The sequence below is a fragment of the Anas acuta genome, chromosome 2 (genome assembly GCF_963932015.1).
Source record: "Anas acuta chromosome 2, bAnaAcu1.1, whole genome shotgun sequence".
Classification (NCBI taxonomy): Eukaryota; Metazoa; Chordata; class Aves; order Anseriformes; family Anatidae; genus Anas; species Anas acuta.
Window position 1 is genome coordinate 149093167 of NC_088980.1, and position 21083 is coordinate 149114249.

The following is a 21083-nucleotide window of genomic DNA, read 5'->3' on the forward strand; positions in this document are numbered from 1 at the left end:
TTCCAGTACAGGTCAAAAGGACTGGAGTTTGCAATCATGTTGATGGAAATGAAAAGACGAGAGCAGAGCTAGGGAAAAGGAGAATTGTTCTGTGTTTAATTTACCATGAGGTGAGGGAAAACATAGTGATGAGCCACGTAGCCTTGCTTCACTGCTTTGTCACAGTACAGCTGCGCTAGCAATACCGATGTCTGGTCATCCGTTAACTTTTGGTGGCTATAAATATACTGCTGCCCCTCGCTAGCAGCAATGATCAAATCTCTGAAATCCTCCTACTTTCAGTTGCCCACTTAAGGTCAATTCTAAGGGCACCCCACCCTGCTCATCACCCCATTTTGATGGGCTTTGCAGACAGACACCAGTGCAAGCACAGATCAGTAATATTCTGTTGAGTGTGGGACCTGACATCCACAGCGAATCAGTTTTTCTAGCTTGGCATGGCTCTGTCTGCTGGCAGTGTCTCTTGCCCAGGGCTCAGTCACTCCTGGCCATATGTGCCAAGCATGACTTTGTGAGTGTGTGCATGCATGTGTGTGTATAAAGTGAAGGCTGCAACCATACTTTCTACTGAGGGAATTACAGATGCTGCAGCCTACTCACTCTCTCTCTCTTCCCCTCTAATACTCCTACCCCCTTCAGGAGCTAGAAATACTCCAGAGACTGCAATAACCTACACCAGCTGGGAATCGAGCCAAAGTGGCTGTTGGCTGAGAGTAGCTGGAGTCTGCTTCAGCGTGGCCTTTCATACTCTTTGCATGACCCTCCAAAACCCTGGGGGATTAGTGCCCCTCTGAGCCCCATTATACCATCTGTCAAAGAGTTCCCCACATGAGGGAAAATCTCTGCTGGCCAAGAGGAGCTGAAGGCTGGGCAGCACAAAGAGCTTCGTTCACTCCCCAGTCAAGGCTCTTAATTTTCAGGCTCGCTGACTGCATATATACAGTGCAAAATGTTCAAAGTGACTTCTTCCTAGGATTAGGAATTTAAACAAACAAGTAAACAGAGAAGCAATATTAGCTTGCTCCTGCCCTACTATTAAAAACAGTTTTATGACCTGAAAATTATATGCCAACAGATTTTGGCAGGGCTCTCTCAACTAATCTGCTCCACACATACATGCATCTGTCTTCTTACTTATAGCATTAGCTGTCACCACGGGACTCTGTCTTTATTTTCTTCAACAGATTTTTAGTGGGCTCTTCAGCCCTAAAAATAAACATGATCTCCTGGGGGATGTGTTTGTCTCCTCAGCTCCCATGTGCAGGTTGCTGCATGATTCCTGCTGGCTGTGTGGAGATTTATCTCCCAGAGCTATGTGCAGACCTGCCATGTGGCAGAATGAGAGTGGAAGCCAAAGATGAATTGTGGAAGTTGCTGTGAACTTGCAGCAAAGGGAACACTGCCTTTTCTAGAAATATGGCAACTGATCTTGCTTATCCTTTTGCATTTGATACCAAAATGGTCAATCTGTTGCAGGGTACAGTGCCTTCAGCACTGTGACAGCTGGGGCCTCAGGACCAGCTCTTCTGAAAAACCTGTTGAAAAATAAAATTACCTGAGTTACTTTTTGTGCACCTGTCTCAAGATCATTCCTTTTTGCATTCACCTTCGGTTCCCTATGATTATCAAAGCCTTTGAGCCTGCAGAACTTGGAGCATTTGGATACAGGCTTCAGGCCCTTCATCACCATCTGAGCTCAACTTACACATTTAGGGGGATCTATTTATTTATTTATTTATTTCATCACTGAACTTGGAAAGTTGTCCTACATGAAGAGCTCTGGATCAATCACAGAATCACAAAGAAGTCTTGGCTGGAAGAAACTCCTGGAGATCATCTGGCCTAGGCTTTTTTTTGGAAAGCAGGTCCTTAGATTAGGTTATTTAGGGTCTTCCCAAGCCAAACATTGAATATTTACAGTGAGGAAAATCCCACTGTTTCTTGGGAATTCTATTTCAATGTTTATTTGTTCTAATTTTTTATATCCATGTGGAATTTCTCTTGTTCCCATTGCTTCTTGTCCTGTTGTTGTGCATCCTTGTGAAGAAAGTGCTCTGATCTTTATAGCTACTTTTAGGTATTGGAAGTTTTTAATTAGATTTCCCCAAGCCTTTGCTTCTTGAGACTGAACAAACCCAGTCCCTTCAGCCTTTCTTTATATGTCAGGTTCTTCAGCCTTGCGATTATCTCAGTGGCCTGGACTCTCTCCAGTTTTTAGTGGCTCCAAGGACTGCATTGGTGTTCTTTTCTATACTCATCTTGGCACTTACATGCTGTGTTGGGTCAGGCACAAAACACAGCCATGCATGAATATACTGTGGAAAACAACCTGTCTCCTTCTTTGTAGAGCATGAGGCACCTGTAGAACCTGTTGTAAGTCCATAGCGGATCAATCCTTTACTCAGGTCTCTGAGAAGCCAGACTAGTATGCAGTTCATCTATGCTAAACATACTTAGAAACACACACACACACACACATAAAGTCCTTCTCTTGGAAAGCTGGTTTAACTGATCTGTTTGGAATGCTTAGGCCATATGGTCCTGATTATTTATATAGATAAGTGTGTGTATTTTTCTCTGCCTAAAAATAACCAGACTTAGGGAAGGAAGATGCTTTTGTGTAAATTATTTAAAATGGAAAAGCTGCTAATCCTTTGAGAAAATCCTCACTAGCGTTGCACGCACTGTTACGAAGCCCCTAAGATGTAGGATGTGGGGCCTGGTTGATTAACCATGATTCTCTCATGTCCTTTTACACCCTTAGTGTGACCAGCCCTGTTGCACCCTCTTGAGATAGTGCACATTCCTGCAGAACAGCTGATGAAATACAGCTGCAGGGCAAATATAATTTGTGGCCTTCTGTGTTGTGGCTTTTTTCTTCCCTCTGTGCTCCTTGTTCTCAACAACCCTTCATAAACTCTCATCGAGTGAGATTCTCATGAGGCTGGAAGGCCAAATACTAACATATGTGACAGCTCACAGTCTAAGCTGCATCAGTGGAAACTGATCTAAACTGCTTAGCAGTCTTGTGCAGAATGTGCATTAGGGATGTATGTGGTGAAGAATCTCAGGTCTAAGTTTAGACCTACCTAAGGCCTAAATTAGGTTGGTTGAGTGGCCACTGAATAGGCTGGAAGAATATGTTCCACACTCTTCTTCCCTTCCTTTTTGTGCTTTGAGGCTGGTGTCTTAAGCTGGGCAAAGTGTTGCCCATGTCTCTTTGCAGCCATCATATTCTCATTCAGTCTATGCCATCTTTGGCTGGCTGTGCTGCATCTTGGCATAAACAAGCAAGGCAGCCATGCCATGGCTGCCTTTCAACTGAGGATGTTTGTTGTTCTTGGCAGTGAGCTGTCCTAGAAACCGTGTCCTTCAACTGCACCTATGGCTACTGAAGGATTTCATGAGGTTAAAAGCACTAACACTTGACAAGGTCTCAGATGTGTGAACATGAGGGAAATGTGCATACTGCTCATTTTAGGACAAATAAAAAAAATAAACTTCTAGTCTGTCCTCAGAAACAGCATCATTCCTGGTGACGTTCTTCATAGAACAGTGTTGCTTTTTGGCTGATGCTGGGCAAAAATTCTATTTGCAGGTTTTATATAGAACTCTCTAACAAGGACTTTACATGGTGCAATCCATGACCTTCCTTTACCCTGTCCCATCCCCAGCCTCATTTTGTAAAAAAGTGTTTCTTGAGGGTGAAATTGTGAGAGGACCAGCTATTTCTGTCTCCCTGACATTTCTTGTTACAATCTTCCTCATTGCCCTAAACGGTTTGTTTCTGACTGTCAGCATTGCACAAACTCTTTCATTACAGTGGAGGAGAACTGACATTTAGCTGAGCTTTGCATTGATTATTTGGGTGAAACAGGGAAGTGGATGGTTATTATTAATATTATAATTTTCTGGAGTTGCTGTGGGAATACAAAAAAATTATCATTTTAACTCTCAGCTCCCGTCCTGTGGTTAGTTGTGTCCCGGCAGACTGTTGACTCACTCCGTCTTCCTTGAGTTTCACAGAAGATCCGAACTTGTTTCCCATCCAGGGCTTCATATCCTACATGCTCCTGTGGCTGTCACTGCTGCAGTCTCAGAGTTTCTCCCTTCCTTCATACTCATGACATTTCTGTGAAGTGGAGAAATAGAATTATGCCCATGTTGTACATAAGGACCTAAAACATAAGCAGACCATATAATTTGCTTTCAGTTCTGCACTGGAAGTCTGTGGGAGGTCAAAAGCTTAGCTCAAATTCCCCCCTTGGAAGCAAACAGTCTTACCGCTGGATGACCTCTTCATCTCTACAGCTACCTCCTTCAAGCCTCCTTTGCTTCTGTTTCTCAATCAGTGTTTAGCAGAGCTCAACCTCGGAGCTTTGCTCTGGGCTGCCTTAGAGAGCACTGAACTTGCACTTGATTAAAGAGATGACTGCCAAGCAAGCAGGATCCAAAGATGCTCAGCATCCCAGTAAATGCCAGCCAATCCCAATTCCCCAGACACACAGCACCTTCTTCCCTTGTTTAGGAGCAACGAGAGTAGATGAGACTTCCCAGATTGCTGTCAGTTGACCACAGCTATGGAAGTGATCTCATTCATGTATGATCAGTGACTAAACCATGAGAAACCAGATCCCTCTGCATCCCATTAGAGTTCTCTGGGTTTATGTCCAGAGGACAACCTGCCCTGCCATAGTATTGGGGTATATACATGCATAGCAATGATTACTTCAATGTGCAGAAGTTTTGAGATAAAAATCTCAGACTAGGGTTTGATCTATGTTAAAAGATACTAAGAAGTGATGAGTCAGGACCCTCTACTCACAAAAAACAGGGTGACAGGGCAAACTGTCCCACCTTAACACCTTCTCTTCCTCTGGAAGACTCTACGATTAATTACTGATTGAGTAAAGGTAAGAAGAAAAAGAGATATCTTCCCTGCTGAACAACAGCTAGACTCTATTTTGATTCTAGCTGGCAGAACTGGTGGCATAGCTTAAAATCCTCCAAGGATATGTATTAATTAATAGCAACAGTGACTCCAGAGTTCCAGTGCTCAACTCTGGCCCAGTTCTCCAACACAAGAAAGATCACCTGGATGAGAGAAGCAATTGTTAATTGTCAGAAATCAACTTTTTGTTGTTGTAGTTGATTTCAATGACTAAAAAAAAAAGTAAAGAATTTTCCTCCAGGCAAAGAAAGGTAGCTGTAGATTTACACATGTTTTCAGTGGAAGTACACAAAATCCACATGGCTGCATTTGGAAGCATTCTCTATTGGTTTTGGACATGAAAATAATGAAGATAAACTTTCTGTTTTACAAAAAATAAAGTATAATGGAAAGAAGTCAGTTCACATATCCAAATTTGGATATATTTTTATGTTTATTTTTATTTTTTTTAAAGAACTTTAAAAGGTAGGTTATCTCCAACCCAGAGGAGATGAAGAACCCTAAAAAATTGTATTCTACTTCTAACTAAATAAGAGAAAATATGGTTGTCTTGTTTCAGGTTTGCACCCAAAGCATTTCCCAATTTACTTTTTTTTTTTCCCCCATATAATTTGGGATATTTTTCTTTCTTGAATTTCTGTCTTTGTAGAAATGCTAAAGCTTATCACTGCATTTAAAAGTAATATGGTTCTGCTGTCTCCAAGGGAGCCTGAGAAGCTTTCCTTAAAAGATTTCCTTCTGTTTAAAGGTTAGTCAACTGCAGGGTCTGTAGGCTGGGAAGAAAATAAGCACAGAAGGATTTTTCAGAAAGTATACCAACAAGCTAGGTTAGAGCTGAATTTAGGTTCTGTAAAATGGAGATTCTAACCAATAGAAATGTTTCTGTATTTAAGCATTCCAATGAAAACAATTTTGATTGGAATTATTCCCTTGCTGGGTTTATAAGCCAAACACTGCATCATTTTGCTAGAAAAGAAGAGCCAGATTTGTTAGCTTCCAGTAAGTTTCACAGTCTATTTTCATATTTTATGTGGAGTGAAATACAGAAAGCAAGTATGGAATGACAAAAATTGAAATGCAAATTAAGTTTTAAAAATTTGCTGCAAGTGACAAAGAAATGTAAATGCACTGAAAAATATTATCTCAAGGTTGAACATTCCCCCTGCTCAACTTCAAATCAGAGAGCAATTTCTGTACTTTCAAATTGCACCGTGAGGCTGATGTTTGCAATGCTCTCCCAGGTGCATAATACAAAGGAGTGTTAATTATTTAACGATGTGTACTGGCAGTCTGTGGGAATGGGGAGAGTGGGAAATAAACATGATCACTGTAAGGAAACAAATCTAATGTAAATAATGAAACTTATAGAGCTCTGTCCTAAAACAAAACAAAACAAAACAGAAGTCAAAAAACAACAAACAAACAAAAAAAAATCAACCAACCAAATAAGAACACCAACACCAACCAACCAACTAACCAACCAATCACAAAAACAAAAAAACAAATCACAAAACCAAACCAAACCAAAAAAAACCCTTCAGGGTTACCATAGCAACAGAAGACAGAAGACATGGCATGGGCAGCATCTTCTTTGTCCTCAGAGACACTTCCTTTCAGAAGTGAAGTGAACTTCTGCAAAGAGCTTTACAGACATTTTTTTATTTGGTGATCCTTTGCCTGGAAGGCTGGAATCTGTTCCCTTAGATTCAGATGCCTTCCAGGAGTTGCATAAATATCCCTTCTGGCTCTCGCTCCTGTTCTTTGGCAGCGCTTGGACCCTTTCCAACCAGTGACTGCTTCCTGGAAGAGTGCTGTCTACCAATCCTGAGGAATGATCTTTCATACCTACTCCAGGCTTAAAGCCAAGATAGACCATCACGGCATGTAGTCTCTACACTCAGACCATAAATATCATACCAGTGCCTTCTCACAGACCCCAGGCTCTAGCCTGCCTGAATCAGAGATGACTGGACAAGGTGAGGTTCCAGCAATGGTACAAGATCCCGCAGTGGCAGGAATTGCTTTGAGGAGTTGCACCAGGATGTTATTTGGGTGTCTACATGGGCCTTGAAAGCCAACTCCTTAGACAACATTGTAAATCCATTGTAAATCCATTACAAGTAATGAAATAATTTCCATTTAAACAGTTCTACAGGTTAGTGCTACTTTTATGTGAAATAGCCAAGGGCTGGGTTTATGTCTTGAGTGGAAGCAAGTCTTGACCCTTATTGCTTCTCATATTTTTTTCCATACATGCTAGAGCTTTGAAGAATTAAATAATTCATATACCATATTGAAATAATAAATAATCAGTGAGGGAGGCTTAAAATTCACAGTACATAAGAAAAGATGGATCATTATAGCTTATTATAAAGCTCCCCTCATAGCCAAGCCTTGGGGTTCAGTGCCATAACATAATAAAGCCAGTGAAACTGTAATTAAACTCAGCTTCCCTAGTTCCTTGAAATTCATGCGGGAAAAATGCAGGAAGGGGATATGATTCAAATGGTGATGGGAGGCAATGGTAATAACACAGAGTCAAAGAGAGGTCATTCTGAAACACACCTTGGGGACAGCAGGTGTGGTAATAAATTAACTGTATATACTTTTCAAGGCAGGGCAAAAGAGACGCAGAGGAATTCCAAGGAAGAGTAAATTGCACATGGCAGAGCCTGCCAAGCAATAACCTGCTGATTTAGGGTCCATTCTTGGAGTGGCTCCATGTTCAAAATGTCTACAGACAACTGAACAAACAGGCCCAGGCTTGTTCTTGCTCTGTGGCCCCTTTCCTACACTGGTGCCTTTCCAACGCAGTGCATTGATCTACCAGTGGCTCACCCTGGCTGATGAAAGCCATTGAAATACAAGGTGCACAGAGAGGACTTTTGGATTCAACTCTCCTTCCATATGTACACTGAAACAATTACATTGCCACCTAAACTACTTAGTGGTTTATGGGTGGACACCTGACCAAGCATTCTAGAAAACGGCTTTTGGGGAACTACAGCTGCCTGCCCTTCCCAGATTATCCAGACAGGAGGACATTTTTTCCCTTTCTCTCCCTTATCCCTCCCTTGATCCCTCAGGTTCTGACATACAGTAAAACTCATTATTCCCCCCTGTATGTCCTCATTCTAATGGGTGAAGAGCATAGAAACGGTGTTGCAGACATTTAGAAACACCTAAGAATGCAGTAGTCTGGTTTGGTATGTTCACTCCAAACTCAAAAAGATCATGTAACTCAATGATGTGCACAAATAGGCTCATTACTGCTCATTTCATCCTCTCCAATGATTTATAAACTAGGTATTGAAAATCAATGTGTAAATGGCACCATTTTGAAAATTGTGTGGAGAAAACCCCAATCAATCAGGAGAAAACTACCCAGAATGAGTAATGGTTGAACAGACAATTTTATGGCCACAGCCTCAAGAATTTGGAAGAAAATAAAAGATTTTACTCACGGAATTTGGTGCAGTTGAATTCGTTTATCACCCCAGACTATGAAGTTTTGTTGACATTTGTAGGCTCTGAAATTACCTGACCTAGATTCTGCATCTTCTTCTCATTTCAGAATTCCAGATTTAAGAAACATCTCTCTGTGACATTTTAATGATCTGCAATTTACACAAAAGAATGGAAAACTCAGTAGACAGCTTTTGACATTACATTTATTGGTAGGAAGTTTTACTGTGCACTCCCTCTTTTGATCCTGTGTCTATATGCTGAAAATGTATGAATCTTTGTGTTTGCAAGGATGGTAGGATTGAATCTTTAATGGAAATTGGAGTGCTTCTCCCTTAGTGCATTTTGTTTATATAGATGCTAAGGCAAACTCTAACATAAAGGTATCTTCTTATTGGTAGCATTTACAAACACATCTCAGCTGAACTGAAGGAAAAGGTGGGTAATTTGCTTGTCTATATTTCTGGAAGTCAACAGTGAAACAAACTCAGCACCTGAATAGCTAGCATTCCCCAATGAGCTACATTTTTCCCAAAGTCTGAAATATCTGTACCTTGCTTTAATTCTTTTTTGAGAGGGGCTAGCACATTTGTCCAGTCTCTCCCCACTGAAGCATATAAGGGGCTATGGGAAGAAAGTCCTCTTTAGTTAATGCATTTTACACAGAAATGTAAAATGGGAGGAAGATTGATACCCTTGATTTCTAGGTATGACATTAATTCACCAGCAAGTATTTGTAGAGAAATCAAAGATCAAGATATGCCTTGGATATTCCAGCCTGAAGAGAAAGAGCCTTCACCCATAACGTATAGAAGTATTATGGTTTTGAGGAATAGCTGATCATCTTGGTATGTTCTAGGAGAAGAGCTGACATCCTTGACCTCCAGATCCAAGCAATACCACTGTACATCCTGTCAGACAAATAGAAAACGTATCAGGACAGGGAAAAAAAGGCAAAGAGACAGTTCAGAGAATGAGAGAAGAAGAAGTGATGTCTCTATGTGGTTAGACAGCAGTGAGCAATACAAGAGAATGAACAGGAAGACAGGTACAATAAAAATAGGAAAGAAAATAAATAACTTCTGGCTGAACTTAAACTGGGTAGCCCAAAATGTAGCTATACCTGGCCAAATACGGAGAAAAGTCTTAGGAAAAATGAGTAGGTCTCCTGCAAAAGAATGTATACTAGCCCAGCTATTTTTCAGGAGAAAGAGTAGAAGCTTTTATTATCTACAGATGAGACCCCAAGGAAGTGAGGGACAGTCCCCCAGCAGTGGCTTGTGCTGGAACCAGTCACAACATTGGAAGCCTTATTGCATGGATCCTGGGAGACACCGCGAAAGGGAAGAGAAAGGTCTCAGGAGTAGAGGAAGAAAATGTTAGGGTAGATAGGTGAGAAATACAGAAGGGTCCATTCAGTTCTGTAACTCTGGAAATGAAAGGAAAAAGAGAAGGCATTTTTCATCACATCTTATTTTACCATTATGAGTCATATGTGATTCCAGGTCAGAGGGAATACTTAAATGTTTATAGTTTTGAAATACTAAAGTATAAGATGTTTAGTAGTTATTAAGACTACCCATCTTTCACAGTATTCAACTGACTTCTCTTTAAACATGTATTTGCAATGTGGGAATATAAGGAGCAGATCTTAATGAATGCTGTGCTTATCTGAATACTCCTGACGCCCCATAAAATCATGAACCTACAAACACAAGAAGTTTGTTTTGGGGGAAAAAAAGCATCCTGTAGGGGAAAGCAACAGTGAAGCATAAAAATTTACCAAACTTAAATAACAAGTAAGAAATGAATGCTAATGACTATGAATATGAGAGACAAGATTTAAAATATAAGTCATTTTGCAGAATCACAGCATTGTTTGGTTGGAAGAGACCTCAAGATCATCGAGTCCAACCTCTGACCTAACACTAACAAGTCCTCCACTAAACCATATTGCTAAGTTCAAAATCTAAATGTCTTTAACGTCTTTTAAAGACCTCCAGGGATGGTGACTCCACCACTTTCCTGGGCAGCCCATTCCAATGCTTCACAACCCTCTCAGTAAATAAGTTCTTCCTAACATCTAACCTAAAACTCCCCTGGCGCAACTTAAGCCCATTCCCCCTTGTCCTGTCACCAGGCACGTGGGAGAATAGACCAATCCCCACCTCTCTACAGTCTCCTTTAATGTACTTATAAAGAGCGATAAGGTCACCTCTGAGCTTCCTCTTCTCCAGGCTGAACAAGCCCAGCTCCCTTAGCCTCTCCTTGTAGGACTTGTTCTCCAGGCCCCTCACCAGGTTCATCACCCTTCTCTGGACTCTTTTGAGCACCTCGATGTCCTTCTTGTAGCGAGGGCCCCAAAACTGAACACAGTACTCAAGGTGCGACCTCACCAGAGCCGAGTACAGGGGCACGATCACCTCCCTAGCCCTGCTGGCCACACTGCTTCTTATGCAAGCCAGGATACTGTTGGCTTTCTTGGCCACCTGAGCACACTGCTGGCTCATATTCAGCTGACTATCCACCAATACTCCCAGGTCCTTCTCTGCCTGGCAACTTTTCAACCACCCATCCCCCAGCCTGTAGCTCTGCTTGGGGTTATTGCACCCGAGGTGGAGGACCCAGCACTTGGCCTTATTGAACTTCATGCAGTTGACCTCAGCCCATCGGTCCAGCCTATCCAGATCCTCCTGCAGAGCCTTCCTACCCTTGAGCAGATTGGCACACACACCTAACTTGGTGTCATCTGCAAACTTACTGAGGGTGCACTCGATCCCCTCATCCAGATCATCAATAAAGACATTAAACAGGATCGGCCCCAGTACTGAGCCCTGGGGGACGCCACTAGTGACCGGCCTCCAACTGGATTTGGCTCCATTTACCACGACTCTTTGGGCCCAGCTATCCAGCCAGTTTTTAACCCAACGAAGTGTATGCCAGTCCAAGCCATGAGCAGCCAGTTTCTTGAGGAGAATGCTGTGGGAAACGGTGTCAAAAGCCTTGCTAAAGTCAAGGTAGACCACATCCACAGCCTTTCCCTCATCCACCAAGTGTGTCACTTTGTCATAGAAGGAGATCAGGTTCATCAAGCAGGACCTGCCTTTCATAAACCCATGCTGACTGGGCCTGATCACCTGCTTGCCCTGTAAGTGCCATGTGATGACACTCAAGATAATCTGCTCCATGAGTTTCCCTGTCACTGAGGTCAAACTGACAGGCCTACGGTTTCCCGGGTCTGCCCTCTGGCCCTTCTTGTAGATGGGCGTCACGTTTGCTAGCCGCCAGTCAACTGGGACCTCCCCTGATAGCCAGGACCGCTGATAAATGATGGATAGTGGCTTGGCCAGCACCTTCGCCAGTTCTCACAGTACCTTTGGGTGGATCCCATCCGGCCCCATCAACTTGCGTACATCCAAGAGCTGTAGCAGGTCGCCAACCATTTCCTCATGGATAGTGAGGGCCACATTCTGCTCCCCATCCCCTTCCACCAGCTCAGGGTACTGGGTATCCAGAGAACAACTGGTTTTGCTGCTAAAGAACGAGGCAAAGAAGGCATTAAGCACCTCCACCTTTTCCTCATCTTTTGTAACTAAGTTCCCCCCTGCATCCAGTAAAGGCTGGAGATTCTCCTTAGTCCTCCATTTTGCACTAATGTATTTGTAAAAACATTTTTTGTTGTCTTTGATGGCAGTCGCCAGATTGAGCTCTAGATGAGCTTTGGCCTTTCTAATTTTTTCCCTGCACTGCCTCGCAACAACCTTATAGTCCTCCCGAGTGGCCCACCCTCTTTTCCAAAGATTGTAAACCCTGTTTGTCCTGCTAAACTCAAGCCACAATTCTCTGTTGAGCCAGGCTGGTCTTCTTCCCCATTGGCTTGTCTTTGGGCACATGGGGACAGACCGCTCCTGCACCATTAAGATTTCCTTAGGGAAACCAAACCAAGGGGTTTGGTCCTATATGTGTCTCTGGAGGTTGTTAAGAACAGATGTCAAATATATCAGTAGTTTGGATAATGCCAATCCATTTCTGCAGCAAAATGGACAGAGACTACTCAGGGTCCCTTCCAGCCCTGTCCTCTACGACATTGCAACATGATGATTATAAATTAGAAAGAGGACACAATTTCCTAGCTGAGGTTAATTAAACATTGGAACATCTACCAGCAAAGGTGCTGAACTCACCCTTACTTGAAATCATTACAAGGAGATTAGTTATCTGTACTAAACACATGCTTAATCCAGCTTTTTGGAAGAATGCAATGGCCTGTGCTACTCCACAGGATGCTGGTGACCCTCTGCCCCCCAGCCTTGCACTCTTTGAGACCTGGCAGCCAGTCTACAGAATGGAAATACTTTTGTTAATCCTAATCTTTGTTAACTGATCAATTTTTTAAGGAGTACCTGAGTATTTCACTGTCTTCTATGAATTTCATATTCACAGCCCTCAGGTTAAGACTCTTCATGATGCTTGTTAAATATTCAGCACCAACTTCATAAAGTTACCTTTGACACCATGAGTCCTGACTTTTCTCGGGGCTAGAGGGATTTTTATGTCATTCAAAAAGCCTTGTGGGATGGTGTAATATTCAGCCATGTCTTAAGGCTGAGGTTTTGGGTACATCTCAAATACATGTACTCCCCTCTGTCACCCTTAGTACACTACCTCTTCCTCATGTCACCTCTGGCTTGGATCTTCTCTTTAGGTAGCATTGCTGTTTTCTTCCAGTGTGCTTGTGTCCGGGACATCTAGTCACTGCTATATGATTTAAAGTGTATTAGACTTTTTACTTGGTAAGAAAAGAACATGTTTTAACCTCTGTATTTAGCTGAAGGGCAAACAGAGGGGCAGGCTGTGTGCAGACCTGAGCAGCAAGGAGGAGCTGCAGCCAAATGACTGCTTTGCACGTTGCAGCCTCTCTGTGTCCCTGCAATGGGCCCCCACAGAGAATCAGTCCCAGTGGTTCTGGTTTCCCAATTCTCATACCCATTCCTGCAGTACGGGCTTATCTCTGCAACGCTAAGAAAAGCCAGCCATCCTTGGTAAAATTCCAAGAAACTCAGTGTCCTGGAAGAAAATTAATATGTCTTTTCTTCTGAACAGTCATGTAATTATTACAATGCAATCTTCTTTCATATTTGCAGCTTGTTTAATGTTTATGAAACATGTTGGAAGTAAAATGCACTTTTATTACCTTGCAGAGCCCAACAATCAGAAATATTCTTTTAGTCTTGTTCCAAGAAATAATTAACTGCTTTTTGTTTGTTTGGAAATAATTAATTCTTAAATTATTGTTACTTTTACACCAAAGAAACATCTCTTCCTCTTGTGTTTTTTGTTTTTGTTTTTTTTTTTTTTGTTTGTTTGTTTGTTTGTTTTATTTTGTTTTTGAAATGATGTTCTTAACTGTGTCATCCTGTGATAATTCAGCAGGATAGCAAGGCTGGACTGTAGCACTAAGAGAAACATATGACAGGTTTAGATAAAGTCTTGAAATGTCTTACATAGAGTACCAATAAATAAGTAATTATTTTTGCCCTCTCTGCAAAGACTATTTTGCAAAGTTTCAACACAGGATTTCCTGAAACTGATGTATTTGTGTGGATATCCCTATAGACTTATGAGAACCAGCAGGCTAGGACTATTTTGTTTTCAGTGCAGTTCCATTTAGATCTTCTTACTCGTTGAGAAAAGAATAATAAAACAATAAGAAAGGAAAAGAAAGGAAAAGAAAGGAAAAGAAAGGAAAGGAAAGGAAAGGAAAAGAAAGGAAAAGAAAGGAAAAGAAAGGAAAAGAAAAGAAAAGAAAAGAAAGAAAAGAAAAGAAAAGAAAAGAAAAGAAAAGAAAAGAAAAGAAAAGAAAAGAAAAGAAAAGAAAAGAAAAGAAAAGAAAAGAAAAGAAAAGAAAAAAGAAAAGAAAAGAAAAGAAAAGAAAAGAAAAGAAAAGAAAAGAAAAGAAAAGAAAAGAAAAGAAAAGAAAAGAAAAGAAAAGAAAAGAAAAGAAAAGAAAAGAAAAGAAAAGAAAAGAAAAGAAAAGAAAAGAAAAGACAACAGAATTGTTGCATCAAGATCTGTTATATGCTTTACTTTTTTCTGTCCTCTTGTCAAATTGTATTTTTTGCTATTGTACACTACAAAACCTCAGTCCTAGTAATTTCAGTGGGAGCAGGGTAGTAGCAGTCGATTGTTACTGATTTCAGCAGGATGCTAAGTTGTCTCAACAGGAATTAGGAACTTAAATACTTTGTTATAGCAGGGGCTTAGGGAGTAATAAGATGGATTTCTGCTGTAAGCTGGGAGTTCATCAGCAGGAAATAACTGAGAAGAAGAGAGACTCGTGCAACAGTCAGATAAAAGCTGAACATGGGCCACAGAAATGACACAGCTGTGAAGAAGGCAAAGGCAATTCTGGAATGTCTCAAGGAAAGTGTTTCCAGCAGGAAAGTGTTAAGTGTCTGCACACTGCACTGTTCTCACCACCCATTTGAAAAGAAGGATGAGTTCATACTGCAGCAGTGACAGAGAGAGGTCATGGTGATGACCAGGGGAGGGGGAGTTCATCATTGGGAAAGAGTCGGTCTGAGCTTGGGGCTTGTCTGGTCTTGCAAAAGGAAGAATGAGAAGGGATGTGGCTGTCAGCTATAAATACACCAGTGGGTGAACACCAGGGAAAGATCAGAATGAATTAGTTTAAGGGATACAACTGGAAGAACAATTAGATGTCAACTGCTTATGGATAAATCCAGGCTGGAAGGTAGAATAATGTTTCTAATTGTCACGGCAGTGAGATTCTGGAAGACCCTCCAGTAATGCAATGAGGACAAAAATCCCTTCTCCTGCTTTTTTTTTTTTTTTTTTTTGTTTCTTTTTAAGGTGAAATGTGATCAGTTTATGAAATTAATTCAATGATAAGTGGCAGCTGGTGATGAAACTTGGCTCAGGGGATCCCTCCAGTTCCTTATTCCTGGGGGATGTTCAGGGTTGTTTAAACACAGGATTGCCCTCTATATCTCAAGCAGGCACAGATTATAAGTGGCAGCTAATTCCTGTCAATACTGTGTATGTGACAAGAAGAGCTTGGGTCACAACAAAGCCTGCTACCATCTCCATTTTGCCCAGCACAGTGATACCTCCCATTTTTCTGGGGTACAGAGTCATTCTTGAGGAGGAAAGCTCTGGAATGTAAATAGAGGTCAGTGCCATTTTTGAAAGTCTCAGCAAAGATGCTGCTGCAAGAAGTAGGACAAATGAACAACAAAAAATGATGAAGCCAGTTGTTTTGCAAGAACCAGGAGAAAAAAAAAAAGCCTTCTGTCCCTTTGAGGATTTTCTGTCTGCATGTGCCTCTGGAACTATTTATCTTGTAAAAACCTGGTGTTTTTTTCTTCTCATTTTTATTACTGCTTGTTCCTGAAATAAGTAATACTGAATCTGGAGCCCAAGGTGATATAAAACTTTGTGCACATTTGAAAGATTCTCATGACTGGTACCCTGACTTGCTGGGTCTGACTCTGCCACTTTAGAAACATGTTCCCAAATGCCCAGGCCAACCATGGCTCCTGGGCTAGCTCACTCATCTGCATGTGCCTGGAGGGAGGCTCCCTATAGCTTAAGGAGTTGAATAGAGCTTGTGAAATCTCAGCATTTCCACTCAAATTACAATGCTTAGACTTTTACAGGTTAGGTGCCTGTCAAGTGAGGTTTTAGGCAGATTTGCTAACCACTTAGCTATGATCTCTTAGTTAAGGAGAGGGAGACTATGAGGCGCAGTGGTAGGTTACAAGAGCTTTCTTTAATTAAAAAATGCCTGTGTGGAGGTTTTATGGTGCTTGGTGCATTGAGCAGATCTATCCACTGTACTCCATTCTTCTTATGACCCAATGCTATATTTCAGGATTTTCTGTTTTCAAAAGCTGAAATTTGACTTCACTAATAATGGTCAGCTAGCTCCTTTAGTATTCATTACAGGAAAGACATTTACAGAACTTGTTCATGCAGTCAGTTGATCATACAGTCAGAAAAGTACCCATTAGGTTTAATGTGCTGGGCCACTTAAATTAAGTTCTATGAATATTTTCCATGAAAAACAGAATTCCATTTTGTTCTGATATTATTTCTTAAGCCACACCCAGGGTTCTGTAGGCACACTGTGCCAGTTATGCTAGGTTGTGCACACAGGCAATGCAAGAGGCAGAAGTCTGTCTCAGAGGCTCTCACAATCAAAGCACTAAAAATGTGAAAGTGGGTCAGAGACACTGAACACTGTAATTAGCCTATTCTAGGAACCTCGCTTAGGCGCTGTAAGCATTTCCTGCTGTCTGTGCAGATCCTAGGAAATGAGTCCTGATCTGAGTCGTTTGTCACCCCCTTCTGTTTCAGATGTCAAAGTAGCTGCTGTGGCTGAAATAAGATATCTATTGCACCTGTACCTGACTCTGAAAGGGGCTTTAGCAGTGGAGAAAATGGGATTCATCTCACCATCTTTTAGACATCTACACTGTAGAGTGTTACCCACCAGAGAGGCAACCTCCTCTCCTTTCAGTCAGCGAAGAGATTCAGCATCTTTAGGGCACATCACAATGAAACAGATGCCCAAAGCAAACCAGACAATACTCTCACGGAAAGTTCTCATTTCTTTCGTTTTACTATAACGGGCATCTGTGTGTTGATACCCATATGGGGATGTCCTCTTTTCATTAGGTGAACACTGTGTTGTTGCAGGGCTGTATCTAGACGTGGTTTGTTCCTTGACAGCAGATGCATTTTGCCTTTGTTCCTTAGAGCTGACTGATTTTTATAACAAGGTGACTGCTCACAAGACCTGGAGCAGCTAAATACAGCTCTTAAATGGACTAAAGCTTCTCTGCTTGCTAACAAAACCTGAAAAAAAAAAAAAAAAGACATAAAGAAACAGGCTAGAAATATGGAAAAAGTAAACAAATAAGTGTCAGAAAAAATTCTAGTTGGCATCATATAATGTGGGGAAAATAATTTAAGTACAGACATTACGATGATAGAGGACATATAATTTGTCAATTTGATATTATCAGCAAATAAAACCAGGCAGAATTGCAGTTAAAGACCAAAGAGGTAATTGAAGCTCTTTGTAGCTCTTAGAGACTTTGCTGTAACTGCACTGGGCATATTGCTTTAAGTTCTAACTACTGGAAATTATAAGGCTTCAGGAGAGCAATAAAAATGATTAGGGGCCTGAAATTACTGACCGAGGAAGAAAAGATGAGGTAGATTAAAGCACATCCTTGAAAAGATGAAATGATGAGCTAATTGCTCCATGAAGGGCTCCACATGTGGTTTTCCACACCACCCAGAGCTTCAAAGGACCACAGTGTAGGTGAAAGCCAGTTCTGATATGTTAGTAATGTAAAAATCCATTTTAATCCAGAAACACAAGCTTTATTCATTTCTGATGCCTTCTGACCCTGAAATGCTGCTTTTATAACTGCAAACCCAAGAGCTGGAAAATGTCTTTGAATTTCTTCCTTCAGACTCTTCTTTTCCAAATAGTGCTTTTCTCTTAGGACAGAAACTCAGATCGCATTGGTGAAACACAATGCTTTTAAAATCTTTATGCAATACTGGCACAAATGGTTATTCTCTCTTCAAGGGCCCTTGGGCAAACTTCCTGTGTATGTCAATAGAAATTCAGTGAATAGATTAAAGTGAAAATATTTTCCCGAGCAAAGAAACTTTTTTCACAACACCAAATTTGTCACTGCTCTATTTTGAGGTTTAATTGCCACCTAAAGCATTTGGCTGCCAATAAAAGTCAAAGAATTCATCTGTAAATGTTTCACCAGTGCCAGTGGCAAGAGCCTCTAAAAATATACAGTAGAGGACAAAAGGCTCAGGCTGAACATCAAACTTATGTCTGAAAATGCCTGCCACCAGTAGAATTAATTTCCTGATTGTTGGTATTGTCCTGACCAACCTGCAGTGAATCAATCAGCAGAAAGTGCATAGAACTCGGTGTTGTCATCTTGCACGCTTGCCCCACCATGGCAGAAAAGCGCACAGAAAAACAGACAATTTTTCTGGAGGGTAAGAACAGTAGGGACAAGAACTTGAAACTAGCTATGAACTCTTTGAAGCAGGAATCATTATTCACAAGAGCTAGCTGCTATAAATAAACCAAACCACATCAAAGATGCTGAGATTATGTAAGGTTCCTAACGTACGCTTTCCAGAACACACAGGATTGGGACTGAGCAGACCTGAGTGGGCTCAGGCTGCTCTTAATGATCCCATGGTGTTTAATGATGATGCAGCAAAAAGAAAGAAATTAGGATCCGGTTTGCTGACATGGTGAATCCTGCCTTTGACTTCAATCCAATTCAGACAAACTCTTTTGCATGTACTTGTGCCACTGTGGAGTTACAGAATTTAAGGTAGAATCATTTTGCAGAGTAAGCATATGGTTTAGTGCTCTCTGAAATAGAGATGCTTTCCTAGAACAAGATTAAAATTGGAATGAGAACATACTAAGACTGAAAAAAATTCATTGTGACAAAATAATCCAATCTTCTCTCTACCAGATGCCATAAGATACCACCCATGGGATCCTGCATCACATGCATACATCTGTGGAGAACTGGAACATAATATACTTCTTGATTTAAAGATTTGCTCTGTGATGGAGCTCTGGCCCAGAGTTTGCCATGCCAGTGGTTAGTTATGCTGTCAGAGCATTTAAAAGTGCCTTAGTTCAGCTGTTGTTCATCACTCTGATTATTAGAAAAAGAAAGTGTAGCAAAAATGCAGTGCCTTTTAGGGACAAATGCGTAGGTTAAGAGGAATTCCTTGAACACAGAGCCCATTAACCTATCCTTCTCTCCTATTTCCTCTCTGGTCACACCTTTTAAAATCATTAACTCATTAGACCTGGGTCTGTTCCTCTTATTTCAGATATAAATCATCCAGCATGGTTGGGCAGTTATGTTAATAATGGTTGATATTAAAATCCAAGGCTCAGTGCCATAGCTCCAAATCAGGAAAGCACCTGAGGAGAGCAGTGATATGAAAGAACATTAATTAATGGGGTAGTGGAAGTCTGCTGAGCTCCCAGTAACAGCTACCAAATATTTGACAGCTTTACTCTAAATGTGATCCACATTGTGCTTGTTCCACGTCTGCTGTGTGGAAAGCACAGGCTGGCAAGCTTTTCCCAGGTAGTTAAAATTCAATATTGTTCTATAAATTTGAAATGTGAAGTCAGATCAAAGAATCTAATGCTACCCAAGGAGTGTGCTACAAGCACTGCATGCTAAGCACCTGCTGGTTCTCGCAACCTGTCAGCTGGATAGCTTCTACCTGTGCGTGCACCCACAAAAAACAGAGAGTCATTAAGGAGACGGGCAGAGGGATAATTCTCTACTGGATCATTCATTCTCCAGTGGTGACAAATTTATAGGTTGTATCAGGAGATCAGCTATCTTCTGCTGTATCCAGTGATGGGCTTACTGACAGCGGTCAAAAAAGCAGCATATCACCGCAGTTCAGCATCTTTAAAATGACACCTGCCCTGCAGTCCTGTGGCACTGAATAACAATGAATGCCAGCGGAGGACAAATAACAAAGAGTCCTTGTGTTAATGTCACCCCTGAGCTGGCTGTTCTGCACTGTGTGTACTCAGTGGACCTGCTCCTATTCCTTCTTTGGAGACATCAGCAGAGAACCCGTCTCATTTTTCTCTTTAGAAGAAGACATGGTGAATTCCTGGCACCTCTGAAGCCAGTGGGGACTTTGCCAGGATGCCCTGCAAGGCCTTGGGGCTGGGAGGAACAATGACCCGATTCTATCAGCTGTGTCTTTGTAGGTGCAATTCAGAAAGAGATTGTCTTATACAAGTGTACCAGGTATCAAAGGGCTGCTGCAGACGTAAATGGTGTTTGAAAAGTGACCTTTACCACTGCATCCGCTGAGAATGGTCTGGGTGACTCACGTGGTGCTTTGGGAAACCACAGCAACTAATTTTTAGGATGACAGAGTAAGTTAGATTCACAGGTAACCTCTGTCCCTTGATGTGTCTGCAGAAACTGGAATTATATGTAAAAGAAAATCTATTTTGTCTAGATTAACATTTCTTTTTTATCTTCACATGCTGAAGAAATTTTTAAATTGATTGTGATAAAGAATGTAAGTTATTGAGATGTTAGTTTATGTGACACTCAGTTCCATCTCATCTCTTATGTTCCTTTCCTGCCCTGTCCTTTCTTTTTTCTTCAGTTGCTCGCTGGATTTCTCCTTTGATTCTTTCCCTGTTCCTCTTTAAATTCTCCCCAAAGTAAAGATTGAACACCAAAGGTCCAAGTTCTAATCCAACATTTAAAATCACCACAATGACAAGAAAATGTTCTGTGAATACATTAGAAATATAAAGATGGAAAGAAGAATACGTAGCTGCCCACTATTTAATGAGAAGAATAAAAAAAAAGGAGTTACGGTAGAGAAGATTGAAAATAATTGCCATCTTTGCTTCACTTTTCTCCTCCAAAAAGATTACTTATGTCTAGATACATGACAAAATTAATTTTAACAAAGAGATTGAAATGCAAATGAGATCAGGGAGTGAATGAAAAGTCAACGGTTATTTATATAAAATAGATGTGTTCAGCTCAGCAGGGCATGATAAAATTCAGAGGATTTCAGG